This window comes from Oryctolagus cuniculus, chromosome 11 (genome assembly GCF_051225735.1).
Source record: "Oryctolagus cuniculus isolate XC-2025 breed Fujian yellow rabbit chromosome 11, ASM5122573v1, whole genome shotgun sequence".
NCBI classification, from domain to species: Eukaryota; Metazoa; Chordata; class Mammalia; order Lagomorpha; family Leporidae; genus Oryctolagus; species Oryctolagus cuniculus.
Window position 1 is genome coordinate 21,803,987 of NC_142877.1, and position 7,703 is coordinate 21,811,689.

The window sequence follows — 7,703 nt, forward strand, 5'->3', positions numbered from 1 at the left end:
TACACGTAGTGGAAGTGACGGTAAGCTTCCGCCAGGCATGCCGGTACGGTGAGAGGAAAGGGACAATCTTGGGCGGGATGGCGACGCCGAGCGCGAGGAGGCGCTGCACCGATGGAGGACCAGTGTCCGCGGAGAAAGGGGAGGCTGGACGTGAGCGTCGCCCAGTCAGGCACAGCTTGTTCCCGGGAGCAGCCGGGTGGAGGCGGCTTTGCGGTTTACTCGCGCGACGACGCCACACCTTGCGCCCTGGGAGCCCCAGGTCGCCCCGCAAGATTGAAGCCTGATTGTTTTCTGCCCTGACCCAGCGGCGCCTGTAGCACCTAGTCCGAGGCGTTGCCTCTGACGGTTAGCGCCTCGTCTGCCCAGCGCCCTGGTCCTGGCAGCCGGGAGCCCGAGACCCCCAGAGGGGACCCTGGGGGGCAAGCTGGGGCGGGCAGGGGCGAGAGCACGCCCCTCCTTAGGCATGTGCGGCTGCGGGTCACGGGCGCTTCTGGACGTGCGGCTACCGGGTCACCTGCGGCCCTGAGCTGGGGACGCGACCCGCGTCCGTGTTTTAACAACTCCCGGGTGCAGCCGTGGGCACGGTGCTGTCTTGAGAGACCCAAGGCACGTCGCTGTTTTTTTGTTGTTGTTGTTGTTTGTTTGTTTGTTTTTTAAGAATGCTTCTTGATTATTCTTAGCTGTTAAAGCCTTTGAACATTGGCTCTTTTAAACATCTTAATGTTTATTTGTTTGAAAGGAGAGAGGGAGAGAAAGAGAGATCTTGTCTTCCATCTGCTGCTTCATTCCCCAAATGCCCACAACAGTTGGGGCTGGGCCAGGCGGAAGCCAGAGCCGTGCTCAGTGCCAGTCTGCCACGTAGGTGGCAGGGACCCAGGAACCTGAGAGTCCCTTCTGCGTCCCAGGGTGTGCATTGCCAGGAGGCTGGAGTTGGAAGCAGAGCACTCCGATATGGGATGCAAGTGTCCAAAATGGCACTTAGAAAATTATTTAGTTATTTATTTGAAAGGCAAAGTGACACAGAGAGAGAAGAAACTTCCATCCACTCCCCAAACGGCTGCAATGGCCAGGGCTGGTCCAGGCTGAGGCCATCTGGGTCTCCCACATGGGAGACAGGGGCCCAGGCACTTGGGCCATCATCCACTGTCTTTACAGGCACTTTAGCAGGGAGCTGGATCAGAAGTGGAGTGTCCGGGATATGAACCAGTGCTAACATGGGATGCTGGCATTGCTGGCAGTGGCTTAAACATTCCTCCACAATGCAGGCCCCCCCCCACCCGGGCCCTGTGCCAACTGACACCTCCTCTCTTAAATTTTTTTTTTTTTTTTAAAGATTTATTTAGGCCGGCGCCACGGCTCAATAGGCTAATCCTCCGCCTAGGGGCGCTGGCACACCGGGTTCTAGTCCCGGTCAGGGCGCCGGATTCTGTCCCAGTTGCCCCTCTTCCAGGCCAGCTCTCTGCTGTGGCCCGGGAGTGCAGTGGAGGATGGCCCAAGTGCTTGGGCCCTGTACCCGCATGGGAGACCAGGATAAGTACCTGGCTCCTGCCATCGGATCAGCACGGTGTGCCAGCCGCAGCGTGCCAGCCGTGGCGGCCATTGGAGGGTGAACCAACGGCAAAAGGAAGACCTTTCTCTCTGTCTCTCTCACTGTCCACTCTGCCTGTCAAAAAAATTTAAAAAAAGAAAAAAAAAGATTTATTTATCTGAAAATCAGAGTTATAGAGAAGGATAGGCAGAGAGAGAGGTCTTCCATCTTCTGGTTCACTCCCCAGATGGCCACAACGGCTGGAGCTGCGCAGATCTGAAGCCAGGAGCCAGGAGCTTCTTCCAGGTCTCCCATGTAGATGCAGGGGCCCAAGCACTTGGGCCATCTTCCACTGCTTTCCCAGGTGCATTAGCAGGAAGCTGGATTGGAAGTGGAGCAGCCAGGACTCGAACCGGTGCCCATATGGGATGCCTGCACTGCAGGGGGTGGCTTTCCCCGCTATGCCACAGCGCCGGCCCCTCTCTTACCTCTTAAGCTTCAAGTTTTAAAGACATCGACAAGGTCAGCACCTCCTTTGGGGCAGGTCAGGTGGCCATGCTCCATGTACCTGGCTTGATTCAGGCCCCAGCTCCTGATGGTAGCTTCCTGTCAGTGCAGACCCCGGCAGGCAGTGAGGATGGCGTGAGTAATTGGGTTCCTGCGCCCTGTGTGGGAGACCTGGATTGAGTTCCTAGCTCTCAGCTCCGGGCTTCGGCACTGCACAGTCCCCAGTGTCATGGGCAATGGAGGAGTGAACCAGCAGTCGAGTCTGTCTGCTGCGCGCCTTTGCTGTCACGCAGGTGGGAAGAGTTGGCTTTCCTCGGCTTGATAAATCGGAGTTGTCCCTGGGAGCAGGGGCTCTGCATTCCTGCCTACAGTCACCGGCTCACTCAGTGTGCAGGAGTCCCCTGGGGAAGTGTCCCACCCCTTAGCTCCACCCCCACAGTCTGAGTAGATGAAGTGCAGCCGGGCCCGCAGGTGAGGTCCCTGTAACACACACTCGTCCATCTGGACGCGGTGGAAGAGCCAGATACTTGCAGTCCAGCTTCCACGTGGGTCTTGTTTGCAGCCCTGCAGCTTTTCTGACCAGATCCCACACACCTGCCCAGCCACGTGCAGCGGTGGCGCCTGGTATGGGAGCATCCGCGGGTATAAAACCTCTGTCACAGGTTGGCGGATGCCACAGCTCTGCAGACACAGCGGTCGCGCCACCGCGGGATGCTGGAAGAACCCTAGCCCAAAGCTGCAAGTAAGTGTTTGCTTTGCTGAGGCTCTGAGTGAAGACTGCCGCGGTGGGGGTGGGGGAAGACAGTTCCAGAGGAAGAGGGAAGTGAATTTTTAGGGAGATGAAGCTTTGTGGGTTCATGGTAAGAAATGAAGCCGCAGGTAGGAGGGTTAGGGAAAGGGAATCAGGTTTGCATCCCAGAACGAGTGCTCTGTGAGCAAGCTCTGGGTGCGACAGTTCAGACGGTCATGCCACCTGGGCCTTCTGCAGCCCACCTCAGAGTGCCTGGGCGTGCGTCCTACTAATGCACACCCTTGGAGCAGCAGGTGGTGGCCCAAGGACTTGGGTCCCTGCCACTCATGGCAGAGACTTGGCCTGAGCTCCAGGCTCCTGGCCCTGGCCTGGTACAGTCTTGGCTTTTGTAGGCATTTGGGGGCAAACCAGTTGGTGGAAGTGTGCTTGCTTGCTCTCTCTCTCTCCCCGTTTACCTTTTGAATTAAATAAAAACACAAATTTTAAAATAAGGCATTTTTAAAATATTTTTTTTTTCTTTAAAGATGCTCCATCTGCTGGCTCACTCCCCAAATGGCCCCAGCGGAAGGCAGGAGTTCCTTCTGTGGGTGGCGGGGGTCCAAACACTCAGGTCCGTTAGCAGAGCTGGTAGAAAGCAGAGCGGCCGGGCCTGGAACCTGGGCTTGGGTATGTGGCGCCAGCTCTGCAAGCAGTGACTTGACCTGCCGTGTCACAACACCACGCCCAGGATGTCCCCTCTGCCGTGCAGCCGTCACCGTCGTCCCTTCTCGGTACTCTTCCATGGAGTACCCAGGTGAGTGCCTGTGTCAGATCCGAGTGGGGCTGCGAGGGCCGGGGCTGGAAGAGCACTCATGGAGCCCTAGGTCGCTGGGAGATTGGTTATTCAGTCAGTGTGCCAGCAACAGCAACGGCCCGATAAACAGCTACGAGCTGGCTTTTAGAGAGGGTTTGCACAGTGGTGGCCACCAGCCCAGCAGTTCCCCAGCAGAGAACGTACCGGCCACCAGGGCCGGCCCCGGTGTCACAGACAACAGTGTAGAACTTACACAGTCAACCTCTTCATGGGGACTTCCGTGTGTTCCAACAACCTGCTGCACAAGAGCTCCTGTTTCTTTCTCTGCAGTGGCCTGGCTACATCGTGAGGCATTTGTCCCTTGTGACTGGTTTTTCTCCTAGCGTGTCATCAAGGTCACGCGTGCTGTAGCATGTTGGAGCTTTCGTGGGGAAGGCCCCGTCATACTCTGATGTGTCGGCGTGTACAGACCACGTTTGGCCTATGCATTCATCTATCTTTGGGGGCTGTGTTTGTTGCGTCTACTTTTTGTCTGTTCTGAATAATGCTGCCTTGAATGTGGGTGTACAGGTGTGCTGTGTCCTGGCTTTTGGTTCCTTTGGATTTGTACCCAGAAGTGGAATTGCGGGGTCATATTGTCCCTGCATTTGTAATTTTTTCAGGAACAGCCACACTGTTTGCCATGGCAGCTCCACCATTTACCTTCCCAGCCGTGGTGCCCAGGGTTCTGACACCTGTTGTCTTCTGGTAGTCCATGCTGAGGGCTTGGGTGTGCATCTCCCTGACGAGCGACAAACAGCCACCGTGTGCTTATTGCCATCTCCATATGGGGGAAATGTCAGTTCACGCCTTCGCCCATTTTTGTGTCTGGCTGTTTGTTGCAGAGTTGCCTATGCTGGATATTATCCTTTTGTCATACACAGTTTGTAGATTTCTCTCCCACTTGGTGGGTTGCCTTTGTCCTCTATTGATGCTGCCCTTTGATGTACAAATTTTAAATTTTTTAGAGAGAGAGAGATCTTCCATTTGCCGCTTCACTCCCCATATAGCTGTAACACACAGGGCTGGGGCCAGGCTGAAACCAGGAGCCAGGATCTTCTTCCCGGTCTCCCATGTGGGTGCAGGTGCCCAAGCACATGGGCCATGTTCTGCTGCTTCCCCAAGGCCATCAGCAGGGAGCTGGATCAGAAGTGGAGCAGCTGGGTCAAACTGGTGACCTATGGGATGCCAGTGTCCCAGGTGGTGGCTTCACCTGCTATGCCACAGCACTGGCCCCGAAGTCTAACTTCTCTATTTTTTCTTTTATTGCTTGTGCCTTTGGTGTCATAGCCAAGAAATTCTTGCCAAATCCAATGTCATCAAGTTTTCCCTCTGTATTTTCTTCTGAAAGTTTCATAGTTTTAGCTTTCAAATTTAGATCTTTGATTGGTTTTGACTTAATTTGTATGCATAATGTTAGGTAAGCATCCAACTTCATTTTTTTTTTTTGTTTAATATTTTACTGCCTTTGTTTTAAGGGATGCTGGATTTCCACTTACAGGAAGTTACTTAAGAGTTTGCTAATTTAAGAAATTATCAGGGAAATGTCACATAACCTGGCTGTGTGTCACGCTTGGCCAACAGTTTGGTCTCCCCCAACTCTGCTCACTGTGTCCAGTCTGGTAGTTTTCTTCAACTGCAACTTCTTACCTAAGGCCTTGGCTGTGACCCTGGCTGCTTCTACACCCACGGTGTGGCATTCCAGACACACAGCCTGCAAGCCCTCAAGTTTTCAATTTCTTTAATCACATCTTTGGCATCTTTTGCAGTGTTGAGTTTGAGTCTCTTGCCCTTGACAGTTACTGCTCTCGGCCTCCTGGGTTTTGGCCAGGATCTCTGTTAGCATGGAGATGTCTTCAGAGGCCACAGTGGTGGGCTCCCCTGAAGATCTGTATCGGCTGAGCGCAGGATCCAAGTCAGGTCAGGCTGGGGTGGCAGCCTCTGGGCCCAGGGGTCCTGAGGACCAGCTTGCTTGTCTGTCTACTCACAGGGGTGCTCCCTGTCCCTTCTGTCTCCTACGCCTCCTGCTCTCCACATGGTGGCTCCAACTTCATTTTTTTTCCAAAGGATTTATTTATTTATTTATTTGAAAGGCAGAGTTACAGAGAGGCAGAGGCAGAGAGAGAGAGAGAAAGAGGTCTTTCATTTGCTGGTCCACTCCCTAAATGGTCACAATAACTGGGGCTGGGTCAGGCCAAAGCCAGGAGCTTCTTCTGGGTCTCCCATGTAGGTGCAGGGGCCCAAGCAGTTGGGCCATCTTCCACTGCTTTCCTAGGAGCATTAGCAGGGAGCTGGATCAGAAGTTCAACAGTGGGGACTTGAATCAGCACCCATGTGGTATGCCAGCGCAGCAGGCCAGGGCTTTAACCGACTGTGACACAGCACCGGCCCCTGTATGTCTCTTTATGCTAGCACCAGCACCATACTGTTTTGATTACTGTAGCTTGTAATTTTTTTTTTCCAAACAAATCTTACAGGGTTGGCATCATGACATAGTGTAGTAAGCCCCCACCTGCACTGGCTTCTCATATAGGCGCCGGTTCTAGTGTTGGCTGCTCCTCTTCCCATCTAGCTCTCTGCTAATGGCCTGGGAAAGCAGTGGAGGATGATGGCCCAAGTGCTTGGGCCCCTGTACCCACCTGGGAGACCCGGAAGAAGCTCCTGGCTTTGGATCAGCTCAGTTGCGGCCATCTGGGGAGTGAACCAGCGGATGACCTTTCTGTCTCTCCTGTGACTCTACCTTTCAAATAAATACTACAAAAAAAAAAAAAAGAAGTTGTGTACCGGGGGTTAAATGCTTTATAGACAAGTATAGAACCTGTGCTAGAACCAACCTACGTGTCCTCGTCTTCTTCCTCATCTTCCTCCTGTGCGGTGGGTTTCCTGGAAGTCTGAGTCCTCTAAATCTGTTCTTTCAGGACGGCTTGGGCTTACTCAGGGTCCCCTGCATCTATATAAATGTTAGATGAATTTTTCTGAAACAAAAAAGTCATTGTTGGGATTTTGGTAAAGGATAGCAGGGGTGGCACCAGCTTGAGGTAGTGCCCCCATCGTTAGTCTTCTAATCCATAGACACTGGGTGTCCTCCATTTGTGTCTAACTTTTGAATTGTTTTCGGTTTACAAGTCGTTTTCCGCCTTAGTCAGTTCCCAAGTATGTTATTCTTTTCACTGCTATTGTAAGTGAAATTATTTAACCTTTTCAGATCTCCCACTGTTAGTGTTAGCAATTGATTTTTGCATGCTGATTTTGTGACTGATAACCTTGCTGAATTTATTATTTCTGATAGTTCTGTGGAATCTTTACGGTTTTCTAAATAAAAAAACACATTATCTTTGAACTCAGGTAGCTTTACTTAGGAAAGAAACAAAACAAACAAACAAAACCCACGGGACCCCGCACTATGGAGTAGCAGGTGAAGCCACCTCTTGCAGTGCCAGCATCTCACATGGGCTCCGGTTCACATCCCGGCGGCTCCACTTCTGATCCAGCTCCCTGCTGTGGCCTGGGAGAGCAGTGGAAGATGCCCAAGCACTTGCGTTCCTGCACCCACAGGGTAGACCCAGAGGAAGCTCCTGGCTTCGACCTGGCCTAGCCCTGCTCATTCTGGCCATCTGGGGAGTGAGAAGTTGTGTTTTCATTTTTTCTCTTTTTAAAAGATTTATTTATTTGGAAGAGAGACGAGGGAGGGGACACATCCTGCATGTGCTGGTTCACTCCCGGATGGCAGGCAGAAGCGAGGAGTCAAGAGCTCCATCAGCGTCTCCCTCGGGAGCGGCGGGACCCAAGTGTGGGGCCGTCTTCTGTTGTCCCCCAGGCACGTGAGCAGGGGGCTGGCTGGGAAGAGAAGGTTCCAGCCGGCACCAGCTCCAGAGTGCTGCAGTCCCCAGTGCTGGCTTAACCTGCTGTGCCACCATGCGGCCCCTGTCGCGAGGGTCTCGCCCTACCTGTGGCTGAGGGAGGTCGCAAGGGTCCTCAGCTCCTGCACTGCCCCCAAGTTGCAGAGCAAGTTGGAGGCTCTGGAGGCCCGGAAGCCGGACGTGGGCGTCTCCTCAGCTTTCCAGGAGCAGACAAAGCCAGGGCGG

General features: G+C 53.4%; 1 long non-coding RNA gene across 2 annotated transcripts; it reads left to right on the forward strand.

Moving 5' to 3' along the window:
* Positions 1-9: 9 nt before the first annotated feature.
* LOC138844307 (uncharacterized) lies at positions 10-6,390 on the forward strand. Of its 2 annotated transcripts, XR_011379926.2 has the most exons (3): positions 10-2,777; positions 3,311-3,579; positions 6,191-6,390. It is a non-coding gene; the product is annotated as an uncharacterized LOC138844307 (long non-coding RNA). The 2 variants fall into 2 exon arrangements; XR_016216598.1 differs by having other exon boundaries at positions 10-3,579.
* Positions 6,391-7,703: the final 1,313 nt, after the last annotated feature.